General features: G+C 39.1%; 1 protein-coding gene and 1 pseudogene across 3 annotated transcripts in view; both read left to right on the top strand.

Moving 5' to 3' along the window:
* Positions 1 to 3,007: 3,007 nt before the first annotated feature.
* The window catches only part of LOC130135874 (protein FAR1-RELATED SEQUENCE 7-like), a 90,686-nt gene continuing 75,668 nt past the window's right edge, over positions 3,008 to 18,025 (top strand). The window contains exons 1-2 of one of the 3 annotated variants that reach the window (XR_008815052.1): positions 3,008 to 3,205; positions 3,296 to 3,712. The gene's annotated coding sequence lies outside the window, so the exon portion shown is untranslated. Of the gene's footprint in view, positions 3,206 to 3,295; positions 3,713 to 18,025 lie in introns of those variants that run through there. The other 2 variants (XM_056305698.1, XM_056305700.1) reach the window with 2 other exon arrangements.
* On the top strand, positions 13,643 to 15,412 carry LOC130135837 (protein FAR1-RELATED SEQUENCE 7-like; annotated as a pseudogene).

Genomic DNA, 18,025 nt, shown 5'->3' with positions numbered 1-18,025 from the left:
GCAGTAGCGACGGGTAGGCGGCGGCGATGGACGGCACAGCGGCTGGGCAAGTGGCGGCGGCGGGCAGACTGCCAGTAACGGTCGGGCGCGGTGAGCGTCGGTCAGCAGAGGGGAGCAGGAGCAGGCGAGGCGAAAGAGAAGAAGAAAAGAAAAGAAAAGAAAAAGGCGGAGAAAGGAGAAAGAGTGGACGTGCGCAGGGGGAAGTGAGAGAGAGAGAGAGAGAGAGAGAGAGAGAGAGAGAGAGAAAAGTCAATGCACTCAAGTGCGATCCGACGGTCACGTTCGAATTTGAAATTGATCCGACGGTCCACAAAAAAATCCTAATTAATAAATTAGGAAAAATGCCAAAACACTAACTAAAATAAACCTAAAGGAAGGTCTACTAGTCCAATCTGCACCCGATCCAAATTTCACTTTTCATTTATCCCGAGCAATATCGACGCTGGCTTCAATAATATCGACACCGTCCAATTAAATTCGTCACAAAACTCCGAGAAATTCGACACCAAAGTTCGGACTCTAATTAACGGTTAAATTCGATCAAGTGCGATTTTAGCGAAATCTCTAATTTAAAAATAACCCAAGAGTGATCAGTTTTGAGCGAGATTTTACTATAAGCACACTGACGAAGCACACGCTTTATAAATCCCTAAAATGGGTCGAAATTCGGAATGTCACAATACCAGTTTAAGATTTTTCGTAGTATGAACCTTTATATATATCCAGTATCCTAAAATGGCTACACATTGAGAGGAGTGGGGAAGGCACGTTATATCCACTCCAAGTTTCACTACCTTAAAAGAAAAGGAAAAAATCTTCATGCAACGAGGTGAGATGTCACATTATCGCGTGGTTGCCATGAAGAAAATGAGAACGACTTGGCTAGAAACCATAACATACAACGTCCATCCGGATGATGTCACTATAGGAGAATTTTAGATCTTGTTACTGTAGACAAAAAAACAATATGGGCACAATTTTTGCTTCACTTTTTTCTTTCTCGTTTTAGGTTAATACTACCAAAAGCCCCAAACTAGTATGTTCATGTCACATTTGCCATAAACTAATTTTCGTATCACAAAAAATCCTAAACTGATACTTCGCGCCACATTTACCACCCGTATTAATTTCCATGCCACGGAAAATCTTAAGATGGTACACCCTTGCCACATTTGCCTGAATCGGTTTGCATATTGCAAAATATCTCAATGTTTGAGATAAATATGGCATGGATGTATCAATTCGAGTAAATGTGGAACATGTATATTAATTTAGGATTTTTTTTGTGACATAAAAATCAATTTGGCATATATGTGACATGTGTACACCAATTTAGGGTTATTTGCGATAGTGTGTATTAGCCTCTTTTTGTGCTTTCCTTTTTTCCTTTTCAGCCCCTCACCTAATATGTACAACGAGGTTCTCAACCCTCTCTCTCTTGTCCTACTCTTCGCACCGATCTCTTCCCCCACACAATGTTCACTTGCACGAACCTGTTCGTACTTTCTTTCTTTATTTTTGTTTTTTTACTTCTTTTTCTATTATTGATTTCTTTCTTCTTTATTTACTTGTGCCCTCTTTTTTTTTTTTTCCTTTTGAACTCCCACAAATACATAAACGACTCTCTATTTTTATTCACCATCCACAGAATGCCTCCCTATTCTCTGTTTTTGCTCTCTACCAGCACACCTCCCAATGATTGTCGATTGTTGTTTTCATTTCGAAAGCTCCGCATTGTTAAGCAACATCATCAACTCGAAAAATATCCACTAAACTCAGTCGTTAATTAATTAACAAAACTTTCTATTGAACAAGAGCTCTCGCATCGTTGAGTAAATTGGACGATCGATCCGGTAAACTCCACTGTTGGAGCTGGAGCTGGCCACCCGGTTTTCGTTGGCTGAAGGAAGAAGAACGGTCGAGAGAGCGGGCCGTGCGTGTCGGTTTTCCAATAGAGAGGGAGAGCCTCTGATGTGTATTTAGGTTGTGTGCGCCTAAGAAGAGAGAGAGAGAGAGAGGGGGGGGGGGGTTATTGAATTTCTAGTTTTTGGTTAACTCATGATTTACGGAATTTTTGTAATAATTATTATTCAGTGGACATATTTGCTTATTCAGCACATTTTTTTGACAATTATGATGCAAACATTATACCTCTCAGTTCGAAACTCTTCTTCATATTGTCATGTGACATTGTTGCTATTATTTTCCAATAAAATTGCATTTTGACTAAGGAGGTTCAATCTCCCAAATTTATATCCTTCCTATGAATAAATGCTTCTACATAATTTCTTTCTTTCTTTATCTTTGCCTATTCTCTAGACAAATAAAAATTGCCTTAAAGATCTCTTCGCGCTCTAGGCAATACCAAAACTTGCGCATTTATGCAATGCACAATCCTATATCTAGGCATTTTATGCATGTCACTCATTTCTCTAAATATGAATAGGATTCCATGCAGTGGCAAAATGATGGACATACCTCTCAATTTTTCTGGCATATACAATTTGGACACAATCTTTTACTAGTTATGTTTCCTATTGCAATGATATAGATTAATTTGGAATATCCTTTAATTCAAATTCGTACCTTTTCTTTAGCAATTACCACAAGACAATTTATTTATATTATCAAGTCTAGCACCCATTGCTATCCCCTAACGTATTCCTCTTCTAATTCAACTCTATTCAACATACACAATCAAACATTTCCTGCATTTCCTATTTGATCATACTATTAGCTGCCTCTATTTTTAATCTAAAGTTTTTTTTTACATTCTCTATTAATCACTAATAGATAAGATTTCTATCATATTTACCGCCGCCAGTAATCATTAATTATGCATATCACACGTCTACTTTTGTGAAATTGCAACATGCTCGTTGTCTATTGTCACATGAATTTTTTACAGACTAATCGACTATGGAATTTTAGAAAAAAAATAAATGGAGAAGAGAGAATAAAAAAAACAGAAACAATAATTGAGCAATGAAAGATCCATCCATGGAGTCCGGGCCACATTCATTCCATTTGGGCGGGCTCAAGGCAATCCAGCCCATCATCATCCAGCTCATGATATCATCTTCTTCCACCATGGAATGGAAGCCTTCCAATTTCCTCGGAGAGATCAATCAAAACCAGAGCGGAGATGGTGGAGTCGTGCGAGAAGCGAGCGAGAGGCGACCCGATGCTGCCGGACGCAGTGATCGTAAGCACTCGTGAGGATGACGGAGGTCATCGCACGAGTGACCGAAGCAGAGACGGATTCGCTTACGCACAGGAATTGGAGCCAAAAAAGCCTCTCTCTCGATCCTCTACGTGTTCCAGAAGCTTCTCCGCCGCTGATCGGCGCCGGAATCCGCCGCTTACCTCGCCACATCCGTTGCTCTTCAAATCACGATGTTCTCGCGCTTGAGCTTCGAATCTGTGTGCTCCATCGATGAACTCGAGCTTATCGAACCCAAGGAGAATTTCTTCAAACCTTCGACAACTTGGAGCCTTCGAGCTTTCCAGTTTTCAGTTGAGCGTGCAAGTTCAGAACATCATTCGATCGCTCTTTGTTGTTGCTAGCACGAAAATTGTTATCGTCTGAGATTATATTAATAACTGTCGATTCGGCCTTGATGATCTCGTGCTGATTTATTGGGTTGTGATTCTCACCGTCTCATTGCTGCATGCTGCCATTTAAGCGACTGCACATTAAGTGTTTGTTGAAATGCCTGAGTCGTATTAGTATAAATACGAATCTGACCGAGATAGGCTTGCCGTGTTCTGAGGCGATGAACTTGACTCTTGTGAAATTAGCTGAAAATGTTGATGTGCTGAATTGTAAGTACTCATCAATGGTCGCTGGTGCGTTCATTGAAGCGTAGACTGATTTGCTTTACATATCTTTTCTAACGGTGAATTCCTTTGGACCATGTCTTCTCTGCGAGTGAATGTGAACATGTGTTTAGCGGATGTAAATTGCAATGCGAATTTGTGTTTGCGTTCATGCCGGATTGGGGTTGTTGCTTGCTGGTTATACGATATCTGATGATGCTGAGTTATCGCTTGCAGCTCTTGCATAAATTTTCTTGTTGGTTGCTACATTAGTTTATGTTCGATTGAAGCTTCGTTAAGGACCCGGTTTAATGGGTAAGAGTAGAAAATGGAGACGATCGATGAGTAGGTTTGATGATGTATTTCCGCTGAGTATGAACGAATTGGGTTTGGTGCCTGAGGAAGGTTAGCCTGGCCATGAGCAAGAGAAAGGAAGAAGACGAAATTGATTCACCTAGACAACTAACTTGAATTTGTGCTTGGGCGTGAGAGTAAGATAAATAAAAGGTTCAAAAAGAAAGGGAAAAAAATTAAACTTCGTGGTGGTCTGAAAAAATGAAAAATAAATACATATATAAGATAAAAATAAAAAAAATTAAATAAATGATCAGGAAAATAGGTCTTGATTAGGTTGTTTGGTCAAGATGCATGCGTACTATTTACATGTTTAACTTATTATTATTAGTTTGTCACTTTCTTCCCAATTTAATTGTGGTCCTAACTCCTAACTTCAGCTCTTACAATCCATCGGATATGTAAAAGATTGCATCCAATTTAATAATTAAGGCAAGTTGATGTTGATATATTGCTCTAGTATGTAAAGGAAGATTAAATTAAATGATTATTTTTTTGCTCTACTTTATTGCAAAGTAGCATTTTTAATTCATGTCAAGGGAAGTGGGAGGGAATCCAGTTTTGTAACGACGTGACTCAACCATTAAGCTCTTTTTTACCTAACTTTAGTTTGGATTCACGGATGACACGTGATAAAATAGAAGAAGAGAAAGTAATCGTAATGATCAGAGTCAACTGAATTTTCTTAGGACTTATTTTTTTGTGCTTTTCAAAAAAGCAAAAGCAAAATTTACTTTCCTGTTAAAATTTAAAATGTCATTCAAATATTAAAGATTTATGAAAAAATTATATGAAAATAACGAATCAATATTTACGTGTTGTGAAAATTTCACATGTTTCAAGCCCAAAAAATATTAACATGTGTCGGAGATAAGATGCTTGTGAAAGTTTTAAAAAAGGGGTTAAAATATGTCAAAAAAAAAAAAAAGAAAAATGGAAAAGTTGATCAAAACTACCCATAGCTATTCCGAGGCAGCAATATAAACATGACGTCTGGAACTCTTAACATTCATCTCGACGCAGCATTACACACAACTCATGATGTCCATTGTCCAAGATTATCAATTGATCACCTTTACCCCGTGGCTTGCCCCATAGCTATTGAAACTCCTCCGGCCCAACGCATGGAGCAACGACGTTATCTAGTCAGGATTTGATGATATTAAGATATGATTTTGATATAGCGTAGTCTCTCAAGTCTTTGGAGATAATAAAAAAAGGGCAAAAGTACACCACAAGTGCTATAACTTGTGTACGGCGATCACTTTGATGCCATAACTTTTTTTCGGATCACTTTGGTGCCAAGTCAGAGGAAAATCGATCACTTTAGTGACTCCGGCAAAAAAGCTGACATGGCATTTATATTAAAAAAAAATGGTCTGACTTGTACACGGTGGAAAATACGTGGTTTTTTTTCAAATTTTTTAATTTTTAGAAAAATAATAATAATTAAAATAATTAAAAAAACACAAAAAAGGTGTTGCGGCGGCGAGGAGCCCTCGCCCGTTTCTAGCCATAACTCCACCACCGCCAGGAAGGGCGCGGTGGTGGGCGCGGTGGTCGGCGAGGGTCGCCGGCCCCTGGCCCGGCGCCGGCGACCTCGCCTCGCCCAGACAAGGGCGGATCCGGCGAGGCCATACCTCGCAGATTGCACGGGTCGCGACGGCGAGGCCCAGCCTCGCCTTTGGGCGAGGCCGCGCCTCGCCATCGCGACCCGGGCGACGGCGAGGTCGGCCTCGCCGTCGCTGAGTCGCGACGGCGAGGCTGGCCTCGCCCAGTGAGGCGAGCGGGACCTCGCCATCGCACGGGTCGCGACGGCGAGGTTTCGCCTCGCCCGGCGAAGGCGAGTGACCTCGCCGAGTCGCACGGGTTGCGACGTCGAGGCGACCTCGCCGTCGCCTTGGGTTGCGACGACGGCGCGGCCTCGCCTTCGCTAGGCGAGGTGAGACCTCGCCGTCGCGACCCGAGCGACGGCGAGGTCTCGCCTCGCCGGATCCGACCCCTCGGGGCGAGCGAGGGTCGCCGGTCGGCGAGGGTTGTCGGGCCCCGGCCAGGCCGACGACCCTCGCCGGCCAGCTGCGCCAACCACCGCCGGCCCTTCTCGGCGGTGGTGGCTTGCAGCGGCGCGAGGGCTCCTCGCCGGCTCTTCTTTTTTTTTTTTTTTTTTTAATTAATTAATTAAATATAATATAATATTTTAAAAAAATACACGTCAGGGGCTAAACGGCGTCGTTTTGGTTTTTAATCTTGTTGGACCTCTCCGTGAGCCGGTGTCGGCGCCACATCGGATTTCCGTGAGCCACATCAGGCATTGGCACTAAAGTGATCGATTTTCAAAAAGTTGGCACCAAAGTGATCCAAAAAAAAGTTATGGCACCAAAATGATCGCCGTACACAAGTTATGGCACTTGTGGTGTACTTTTGCCATAAAAAAAGAAAAATAATTTGCCAAATAACCTATTTCGTGTATTTCAATATAGAAGAAGAACCCAAGGACAATATATAAAAGAGCTGCTTAGCAATAGCATACCGAAAGAAGAGCAAATTGATACGTTTGTTGATATCTTCCTCGTAGTTCTCGATCGAATTCATGCTTTATCTGCAGGTTATGAGCAATCTCACACCATTCTTCTCCCGGTACATCTTGATGTTATTCCTACAATGATTACAGAGATTGGTCACCGCCTCTTAAAAGTCGTTGAACTAGCAGTAAATTTCAACGTCCGATGTGCACTATCAGAGATAGCAATTTAAGTTAAATCAGCCAAACTTAAATCACTTAAAGAGGTAGAGAGGAGAGACAACGACATCAAGCCATTCAAACTTCTATTAGGTACCCCGAAAATAGATAGAACAAATCCAATCCTAAACGTGGGGTTTGTAGGATGTTCCATGAATTTTCAAGTAGTCAAGTTTTTATGTGAGTATCACTAAATTATTAAAAAAAAAATTGCTCTACTCACCACCAATAAGAAAAGTTACAAAAACAAAAAAAACTACTAACCAGAAAATAAGATCTCCACCTGTTAAAGTGGACGAATCGGCCTGGTTTACGAGTTTGTGCAGTAAACAATCCATATTTACTTATTGTTTGTAGATAAAAGCACAATAACTTTTTATGACTTGATCCCATTTAAAACAATTTGTGCATAGGATACCACATGAAATTTCTGATCATTTAGGCAACCTTTAGAACGGGACAACAAATATACCCAGCCCATTATAGAGCAACCATAATGGAAGAAGACCAACAAGTTTATAGTCAACAACGGAACGGTAGGCCTTGAGCCGTTGCTTATGGGCGAGTATTCTTACTTTCAGGGATGGTTTTGCCTGTCGCCTGTTATCAATTTTTTTAGTAGTTATTTCATTAAAATATATAACATTTAGTTAAACGAATCAGAGTGTCATTTGATAGGCGCCATATAAAAGTCTCTGTTACACAGATCAAGAATGGATGGAGTTCTCTTGTTGCGACGTGTAGCGCAACCACTTTTGCTTCCTTTCCACCGATTATTTATACTTTTATGGGAGATTAAATCAAGTAAAGTATCTTGACATAGTAATCATCCACTGAGGAATTGTGTCAGTATGGAAGGACGGAAATGGAGAACCTAAGAGTAGACGAACGTGAAAGCAAATGCATTCGTCCAAGTTATACCAAGTTCAAGCAGGCGAAACGACCAAACAAGCAATCCTTTCCTTAAAAGCCATAAGCGGATGACTCTTCTGTTTCATTTCGCAATTAATGAAAAAAATATTGATTCTATGGGGACACACCGCGATAAAGTTATTTCCAAGGAAGCAAACCAAAAGCCATTCTCGAAAAGAAACATTTCATCACTTCATCTGTGAGAGTTTTCCTAATGAGCTTCCAGTATCATCAACTATGCAGGCGTTTTACTCCTTGTGAAATCAAACAAGTAGGTTTCAGACTTTACCGACAGGACGGGTTATGAGCCAGATTTAATGAGCTCGGACTTGGATGATTTTCCTTTTTCTTCGTCGCACTTTTGGGAATAAAGCGAGCACTGAGTTTAAGGATATCGCATTGAGAGCCATCCCGAAGGAACAATGTTGACGGGGATGTTTCCACATCCTGTGAATACCTACATCAAAGGATGTGTCCAACCCTTTCAACGATCTGTCCATGTCCCCCAATTGACATACTGAGATCTTGCAATGCAAATCAGCATCCGCCAGCTTGCGGAAGAACGTTTCAATCCCGCCTATAGCACCGTTGCAGTCTCCTGTTGCCTCGAAAAACCCAACAGACCAAAACCCGCTTCAAAGTAGCCGAACGGCATGTACTCGCCCTCCTTGGCTCCTGCTCCATACTCCTCTCCAGCTCTTAACTGGAACGAGCCACCGTAACTCAGGATCCGATCCTCGAACTCCTAGAACTCACCGATCCTAGACGACTCGGAGGCGAGCCATACAAACTCTGCCTTGCCCACTCGCGACTTTGCAGGGCAAGCAGTGGTTGAAGGCGGGAGACCAAAGCTCATTGTACGAAGCCTCTAGAAGGTACCAATGCCCCAATTCCAAGTCACCGGAATCCGACGTGAGGTCGACCACTGCCACCGGCGACGAGGACATGGACACCGCCGCAATCTTGTCCTGGAACCTCCGCATGAGAGTCCAGATCCGGAGCCCCCAGCCTGGGGTCGGAGTCGTCAAGGAAGTTTAGGAGATTTTCCCTGAGCTTCTTCACCTCCGATTGGAATTCCAACTCTTCCAACCTGTCGTCTCCGACTCGCTTCGTGCTACTCCGAATTGTCACTTCTTTAACAATCCTAGTTCTCGAGATGCATTACCGAATTCTCATTTGACGACGCGACCACAATCATACAAACATCAAACTAAAACCAATAATAACAAAACAGTGAGACACTCACGATACGTAAAAATAAATTATGAGAAATTCTTAATTACCATAACTAAAATTTAGATAAAATTTAAAAAAAAAAATAAAAAAATGAAAGTAAATAAATTTGAGGCCAACAATTTTAATTGCAGTTGAACGATTGAATGCAATTTTGTCTAGATAAAATTGGATGGATTAGTCATACAGAGGTGAAAATAGCACCACGTCTTTTTCATGGGAAAAAAGGATTTGGAGTAACATTTGACATGGCGATTCTTTTATGCATTATTGTAGAAGTCCCACATGTACAATCAAAATGTTCGGCTTTAGCTATAATTACTATTTATTTTGAGCGAATTTTTTAATATCACACCACCGGATACAAGTTGCATTAAAGCTGGAGTTATCTTATGCCTGTTGTACAAACCAAACCTACGTAAAAAACGAACCGAGATTTCCTGAGATTGATGATTGACTAGGGAATTCAAACTTTTGATCAAGAAGGTTTTAAATCACGTGCAAGTAAATTTTATCCAACTCGACCAACCATCTTGATGATCTCACATTTGTAATTTGCCTTTACCATGGGACTTTTCTTCACGCCGTTAATTTAGATAGGGAGTTAAGCTCTGAAAAATAAATATCAATATCAAAGGTGATGCTGGTAGCAAATGAGAAAAAGAGGATACGTAATTGCGTACCAATGACATACTGAACACGGCTTTTACGAAATAAATACTGTTTAGAAGCTGGCTACAAGACATACTTTCGTGCTTTTTGCCGATCCATACGGAGATCTAGATTGTTTGTGAAAATTCTTTCAATTTGGCAGCATTAAGATAACACATATAAACTTAGGATTTTTAATAGTTCAACCGCCAATGTATGAATTTTATTTACGCATTCGCCGTTGGATGATTGACATGTCGAAGAATTGATTTATATTATTATCTTCAAATACACATGTGAAACATTGAATGATGAGTGCGTAAATACTTTGTTACACTGGTAGTGGACCTAACAATTATCCATGAACTTAAAGCTGTACTACAAGAGCTTAAGAGAAGACGGCAGTCCTTTTGACTTTACTGCAGTATTAGAGCCACATTTTAGGTGGTCCTTTAATAACATAAGTTGAAAATAACCATTCACTCAATTTTGATACTTTGTATGTTGTGAAATAATCTTTTTTTTTGCCTTCCTCTTCTCATGTTCTTTCTTTTATTTCCTGGTTTCGTGGTGGAAAATATGCAAAAAATGTTCGAAGTAATTCGCAACTAACAGATTTTTCACAGTTAACATAGAAAGTGGTATTTCTTAATTTTACCACAACAAATATGATTGTGCTCTTTTTTGGGAAAAAAACTTATTGTGCTTGTCATCTTTTTTTTTTTTTTTTGGTAAGATGTGCTTGTCATCTTTTGTATACTTTGTCAATCAGAAATTGGGCTATTATTTGCTGGGGACAAAATCACAATCGGTAACGCTTCTTGCAATGGCAATATACTGTGTAAATATTTAGAATAATGTTAATTATACTGAGACAGACAAGTTCACTACGTTAATGTATATATTAAGTGATGTGAGAGCTCGTAATGAATGTATGACCCATTTATTTAGAAGGTTATTTACAGACGAAAAAATGCTTAGTAGATCAGTCATAATATACCTAACACTAATACTTTTTACGTATAATTTAGTAGATCAGTCCTAATATACCTAACACAAACACTTTTCACGTGCACTTGCAGTGTGGACAAATGTATGTGGTGTTCCTACTCAAAGATGCATTTGTCCACTAAGGTTAATCAAAGTGCATCTGGCGCGCACATTGATTTTAGTATCAATTTAATGAAGCGCACTATTTATGCCGTTTTTGCACTCATAGTGTTACGTTTGTCTACTAACCCTATGTTTGTTAGGAGGGGTTAAGAGGAAAGAGAAAGAGCTGAAAAAACACAATCGTTTTTGGATGAAGGGAAAGAGATTGAGGGAAATGATTAAAAAAGATCACGAGAGATTGGTCCGATCAATTTTACATACAATATAAATCACTTCGAATCTCTCCGAATATGGGAGGACTCGAAGGGATTTGGAGATAATTGAATATTACTTAACACGTTAATTCTTCTTTCTCCCTTATACCTTTATTAAGTATCATTTAATATTAAGGCATACCTATTATACCAACTGTCACCTTTAGTTTTACAATTGTCTATTCAAGCAATTTCATATGGAACATTATTACATATACTTTAATGTTTTTTTTCTGTTCTTAAGATTTGTGAGTTAGTCCCACTAAAGTTTTGCGGCCACTAAATTAGTTTCACAATATCTAGATTTGTCCCATCCAATGATTCCCTCTACATTTCAAACATCGATCATGATTTGCTAATTTCGTTCCTTTTAAAAACAATGGCATGGATAATGATGTACGGTGCGGTTGCCATATCTAACTTTTTTCGCCATCCGATAAAAAATTAGTCAACTATTGATTGTGAAATCTAAGGTTTTGTTTTTGGAACAAAGATATTAAAGAGATAGTACTGCACAACAGAGTCAAAAGCACGTCCTCTGTAGGCTCACTAGAAGCGATGAAATAGCCATGGCTTGGACCGACAGTGGATTGTGGCTTGCTTGTCTGCGATCACTTTCGTTGAGCGGTTCATGTTTGAGACCTGATAGTAACAAGTTTCGTGTTTATTTTGCTTGTTATAGAACGGAGTCTATCCGACCTGTGATGCATCCAATCTCCACCGTCATTTGAGATCAAAGGTTACATAGAATGGAGTCTATCCGTGCTTTCTTTGCTTGCAATTCCGTGACTTAGGACTTTGAATTTTGCGATTTTAAGAATCTTAAGGTCCAAGGGGGCTATTATTAAGGATCAATTGAAATTAATAAAAAAGTTAATGATTCAATTGACAAATTGATATAATGGTACCATTGGACTTATGACAATTATCTTGTCTAGAAAGTGCGTAAGATGTGCTAAATTATGCTTGTGAATTTTTTTCGCTATGTATGGTTTATTCATTTATTCATGCAATGTGATGAAGATAATCACCACATTTTCTTGTTATAATGTATTTTTACATTTATTAGAGAGAGAATAAGGTATTTTTTTTTATTGGAAGAGAATAAGGTTGCTTGGAGGAGTTGAGATCGCTTTTTTTGAGGGTGTTGTGACCTCGCCTCGAGTGAGGTGCTTTGAAGAGTCACTCGAGGCCTCAAACTCCCAGTGGCAACCCTTGACTGAGAGTCGACGAGGGTGGTGGCAGCTTTTCTAACTACCCTTTGTTATGTTCTTTCTCTTCTTTCTTTATTTTAATTTCTCAGTAAGTAACGTTATTAAAATGTGTGAATTTTCTTTTTTTTTTTGGAAAGAGTACCAAAAAAGTCTTAAACCTATTGTATTTGTATTAATTCCATCCTAAACCTTTCAAATAGTTTAGAAAAATGTTATTGCTTTCAATCTTCAAAATGCTAATTGGCCATGTTAGCTAACCTACTATTGATATAAAATGAAGATAGTCATGATTACAATCTCTTATTATCATATGTCTTCGCATTTATTATCGAGAGAGAGACAGAGGGGCACTTCATAACATTTTGGGTTAATATCATGAAAATCCCCAAATTGATATATATATGACAAATTTACTCCAAACTAATTTTTTGACTACCAAAAACTTCAAACTGGTACGCCTGTGGCAAATTTACCCTAAACTGATATATTCGTGATAAATATACCCAGCGTTAGTTTCCGTTAAACTAACTCAAGAGATGGTTAGCGATAGATTAAATTAAAGTTGGTATGCATATGGCAGCAGACTCCAATTGAGTGTTGACTATACTATGATCCATTTATTTAAAGGACCACTTGCAGTTGGCTGTATCACTTTGAATACAAATTTTGTAGACTAGTTTAACGAAATAATCCAGCATGGCTCTTCCTGCAATCACAATGCTGGCATTTTTTTAAGCAATGTTGATTATGTCTCGAATCCTTGATCCTCCTGATATTTAGCTGCTATAGCTAGTTACAATGAGCTGATTTATTCAGTTTTCTATGTAATATTGCTTACTTTATTTTCTTATTTCAGGTACAGGTATAAAGAGTGAGAAATGCAGAATTGCTATGACTGAAAAAGGATATCCAGTCGATGCTGTATGTGAGAGAGTTTTCAATGGGGGTGGGGGAAGAAGAGTGTGCACTGGAGCCATATGTGGGGTTGGAGTTTGATACCGCAGATGATGCTCCTATATGTTACGGCGTCTATGCAACATGAGTGGGATTTAGAATACGGTCTGGTCAATTATATCGATTGCAAGTGGATGGATTGGTTTCTAATAAGAGATTTGTGTGCTGGAAAGAAGGGTTTCATATTATTTCAAGGACAGGATGCCCTGCATTCATAAGGGTGAAAAAATTTGATTCTGGCAAGTGGGTCCTTGACCAATTTGCAAAAGATCATAATCATGATCTTGACTCTTGTGAGGAGAATCATCCTACCAATTGCTGGTGCAAAAGTTCAGCATCAACCGCTAAAGTAGTTGATTCGTGTTGGAAGCAACAGATAAGACAGCTTGATGATATAATCTTCTTCAAGTATTATCAGTGCCAAACGCATTAAACTGGGGGCAAATGAACGACAAGTGAAACTTGAGCCCTATGTGGGTCTAAAGTTTGATTCAGCTAATGAAGCATACCAGTATTATGATACATATGCTGGGAATGTGGGATTTAGAGTTCGTATCGGTCAGTTGTTTCGATCAAAGAATGATGGTTCGATTACTTCTTGGAGATTTATTTGCTTGAAGGAAGGATTTCAGCATCCTTCTAGGGTTGGGCATGGTGCATTTATCAGGATTAAGAGGCATGCTAATGGAAGATGAACTGTTGATCATTATCAAAAAGAGCATAATAATGAGCTTGAGATGCAAATGAAAGCCAACAGAGGTTCAGCTTCTAGGAAATTTTTAGATGAGATTGATGAAACATCAGAGAAACTAGACATTGCAAAAAAGTGCAATGGGATCCTCACAAAGAAACAGCATGCGAACAACATAGGAAGTGATTGGTATACCATGCTTCGTAATTACTTTCAGAACTGACAAGCCGAGGACATTGGATTTTTTTACACTGTCGATGTACAGATGGGTTGTTGTAGGAGTCTTTTCTGGCTGATGGCAGATCTAGGTTTCCTGCAGTTAGTTTGGTGATGCCATCATTTTTTATACCTCCTGTGGGAAAAACATTTTTGTGGTGCCATTTGCTACTTTTGTTCGTGTTAATCACCACAAGCAGCCGGTTCTTCTTGGATGTGCACTAGTTGCGGATGAATCAAAGGAGTCCTTCATATAGTTGTTTGAGAGATGGCTCAGGGCAATGTTTGGGTGCAATCCCAAGTCGATAATAGCTAATCAAGATGATTCCATTCTGCAAGCGGTTGCACAGGTTTTTCCTTCGAGTCATCATTAAATATCAATGTGCCAAATGAAGACAAAAGAACGTGAGCATTTGAGTATGAGAAGTGTGTTTACCAAAGTCATACAGTTGGTGCATTTGATGCTACAAGGGATGCTCTTCTCAGCAAATATGGCTTGAGGGAAAATGCTTGGCTCAAGGAAATGTATGAAAAGCGTGAAAACTGGGTTCCATTGTACTTACGTTGAACAAATTTTGCTGGGATTCCCATCGATGGAAGTCAAGATGCCTTTTTTGATCCATATTTAAATTCTCAAACATTACTTGGAGAGTTTGTCGTGAAATATGACCAAGGTTTGAAGAAATGTTGTGGCAATGAAAGGAAAGAAGATTATAGTTCATTCAACTTGCTGGCATGTTTGCAGACAAATGAACCGATGGAAAAGCAACGTAGGAGGCTTTACACCCTTTTTGGGTTTAAAGTTTTCCTGAAGGAACTTTTACAAAGCTACAGTTATGTGGGTGCCAAGATTCATGAACAAGGGGGCCATCAGCAGATATTTGATCCGGAAGTGCAGCGACAAGACTGAGAAACATCTCGTTACCTTTTGTTTATCCAATCTCAATGTGAGTTGTGGCTGTCAAATGTTTGAATCAGGGGAGTATTTTGTAGACATGCTTTAAGATTGTTCCAGGTTCTAGATAATAGGGAGCTTCCATCGCGTTGCATCTTACATAGGTGGATGAGGAGTGCTGGGTATGGCACTGTACGTGATTTTGAATCAGGAGGTAGCTCCCACGAAATTAAGGCAAAGATGGTTTGGATTCTTCGTGAAATTGTAACTAAATATGTAGAGTTTGGTGCCACCTCTTTTGAGAAATACAAACTTGCATATGAAATTATATATGAGGGCAGGAGGAAACTTTGCTAGCAGAGGTAAGTTTAGAATAATTTTGTAGTTTGGAGTGCGTCTATAGTTTCTTTTCCAGCAGGCCTTGCTTTTGTAGCTAGAGCGCATCAACTTGTTTTATACGTTATAAAAGCTTTTTCAATTAGAAGTGAAATTATGTGGATATGAAATTATGCATTCTGCTAGTTCTCTTTGTTGGTTTCTTCTGTTTATCTCACCTCAGAGGCTAGGAAGGGAGGGCATAAATTAAGGAGAGCGAATGAAGAATTATGCTACAAATTTATTTGCAATTAAATTGTACTTCAGTTTGAAGAGGCAAATTTCGACAAACATCTAGCCCCCTGACTGAGTGTCTTTGAGAAGCTGACCTGATATTTGAAGAACCAATAGACCTGTGCTCTAGTGTAATTTCCTTCCTCCAAGTTATCCAATCTCTCTCTCTCTCTCTCTCTCTCTCTCTCTCTCTCTCTCTCTCTCTCTCTCTCTCTCTCTCTCTCTCTCTCTCTCTCTCTCTGTGTGGTGACTTTGGCAAAAGGAACGGGAGACATGGATGACTCTTACTTTTGGTGCAGAAGTTAGCAAGAGACACCTGCTGATTCGGCTTTTTAATGAGCTAATCATAGTGAAGTTAATGATATACATGAGCCGTGGTGATTTGCATTTCAATTTCTCCTCACCCTGAATAATTTGACATGAACATAAAAGGGAAAGTGAAGTTCATCTAATAGAAACACCTGATCCAATATCACACTCCAGCACCTCAGTTGCAATTGCAGAAAGTTACTTAGTGGACGTGATTTTCTTTCTTTTTGGTAATGATTTTTACAGCAATATTTGGAAATTCCATATGACATTCCATGATGTGGTTGATCTCTTGTATCATGTTTTAAATCTCATCTTATTTCTTGGCCATACATTTGCTTTCCCTATGCAGCTTTAACAGGACATATCATGGCTAACAAACTTCTGTTATTCAACGATGCTGAAATGTTCCACTATGTTGGAGAGTGCTGAATAACTCTCGTAGTATAGACTTGAGTATGAAGAGCAAACTGATGAAGACAATTCAAAATGAGTATCTCACATAAGTACAGTAGAAACTCTCAGTCGTATATGTGATTCTGGCTCATGAAGCAACATAATTTGTTCTTTAAGATGCGCGAGTAGCTCTTAAATAGATATCTGTCCATTAGCACTTAAATATAGGGGAAATCTAGGGCAATCACAACTGTGCTGGCAGAGAGATTTGTCCTTATGGCAACACAAATGAGCTGCTTCTTGTTATAGCAAGTTAGGCTACTCTCACTAGGAGAAACCATGAAAGAATATTTGGCCGAGGGACCAAGTGGCGTATATAGCTAGCTTAGAGTTGAACTTGCTTGTGGGAAGATAAAGTGGCTCAGACTGCCATTGATATGTAGCTTAGACTACCGAGGCTGAAGCTGATGTACAACACCTGTAATGAGACATGATCCAGAAATGCATGAATTGAGATTTGCCTGATCGAGTGCTTCATAGAGTCCATGTTCATATCATATATGACACCCTAGAAAATTTTTTAGGAAAACTTTGGTATGGTGTGATATGTTAACATTGTTTCCTGATGCCTCGACTTGAAACCTGAGCTTGAATATTATTTGAGATCTGCACATGCCTAGTGCTCTGTGAAAATTATAGATCAAGAATAAATCATGATCTTCCCTAGTTAAATTTAATTTACATTTTCTTTTTCAGTTGTATACTCTTAACTAGGCTTGATACACTTCAACTGAAACCACTGAAATCATGCAAAGAGAACAGAATTCTCATTATTTTTGCGAATTTTTCTTTCAATGTCAGAGTAATTTTTTTTATCAACCTTATTAGAAATTTACCAGCAATTTCATAAATATATGACCTATAGAAAACTTTGCGGTTTCTTCCCTTAACCGGACACTGAAAATTTGGATGAGTTGCGCTGAAATATTGAAGTAACTAAAAATTCAAACACAGGAAGATGTCCGTGACGCTAAAGGGTAATGGTGAACTCAGATGCCTAAAGCATTTAGATTACTTTCGAACGTAGGATGAAACCAATGTAAAAGAGACTAGGTGTGAGCTTGGACACCTAACTTTCTTTCTCTAGGAAGAATTTACATGAGGATCTTCTCTCAATTTCACAGTCTCTCAGCTTGTAGATCCTCACCGATTTGATAAACGCATTTGGCCTTTTTAAATAGCAACTTGAATTTTAGACCGTCAATGCTGGCATCTGAGCAGCAAGAGCTTGAGCTTCAAGGGCGGGCTCCCATAAAATTGTAGTTTCAGCAAGTAACGAGGTCACAACGTATGGGTTGATGTTTGAGGCAGGGCGTCTTTCAAGTAACCTGCATATCATTTTAAGCCATTAATTGACTGAGCAAGAAAGGTGAACTTTCTATGTTTTATCTATATTCAGAAATAATGAAGCATTCCATAAAGTTTTTTGAGACACTAAAAGAACTGACATGTCCAAGTCTTAACTTCAATAAAGTTCCGTAAATATTGTATTAGTAAGGACTGATGTGAAGATTTACATTTGTTTAGGAAGCATAACTGGAGAATGCTTTATGAGTGTTAACAATTAAAATTTCTTTCACAGTAACAATCATAGAATCAACTGAG

Source organism: Syzygium oleosum, unplaced genomic scaffold (genome assembly GCF_021117445.2).
Source record: "Syzygium oleosum isolate NSW1041296 unplaced genomic scaffold, Sole_v2.1 Sole_v2.38, whole genome shotgun sequence".
Taxonomy (NCBI): Eukaryota; Viridiplantae; Streptophyta; class Magnoliopsida; order Myrtales; family Myrtaceae; genus Syzygium; species Syzygium oleosum.
This window is presented reverse-complemented; position numbering and strand designations above follow the sequence as displayed.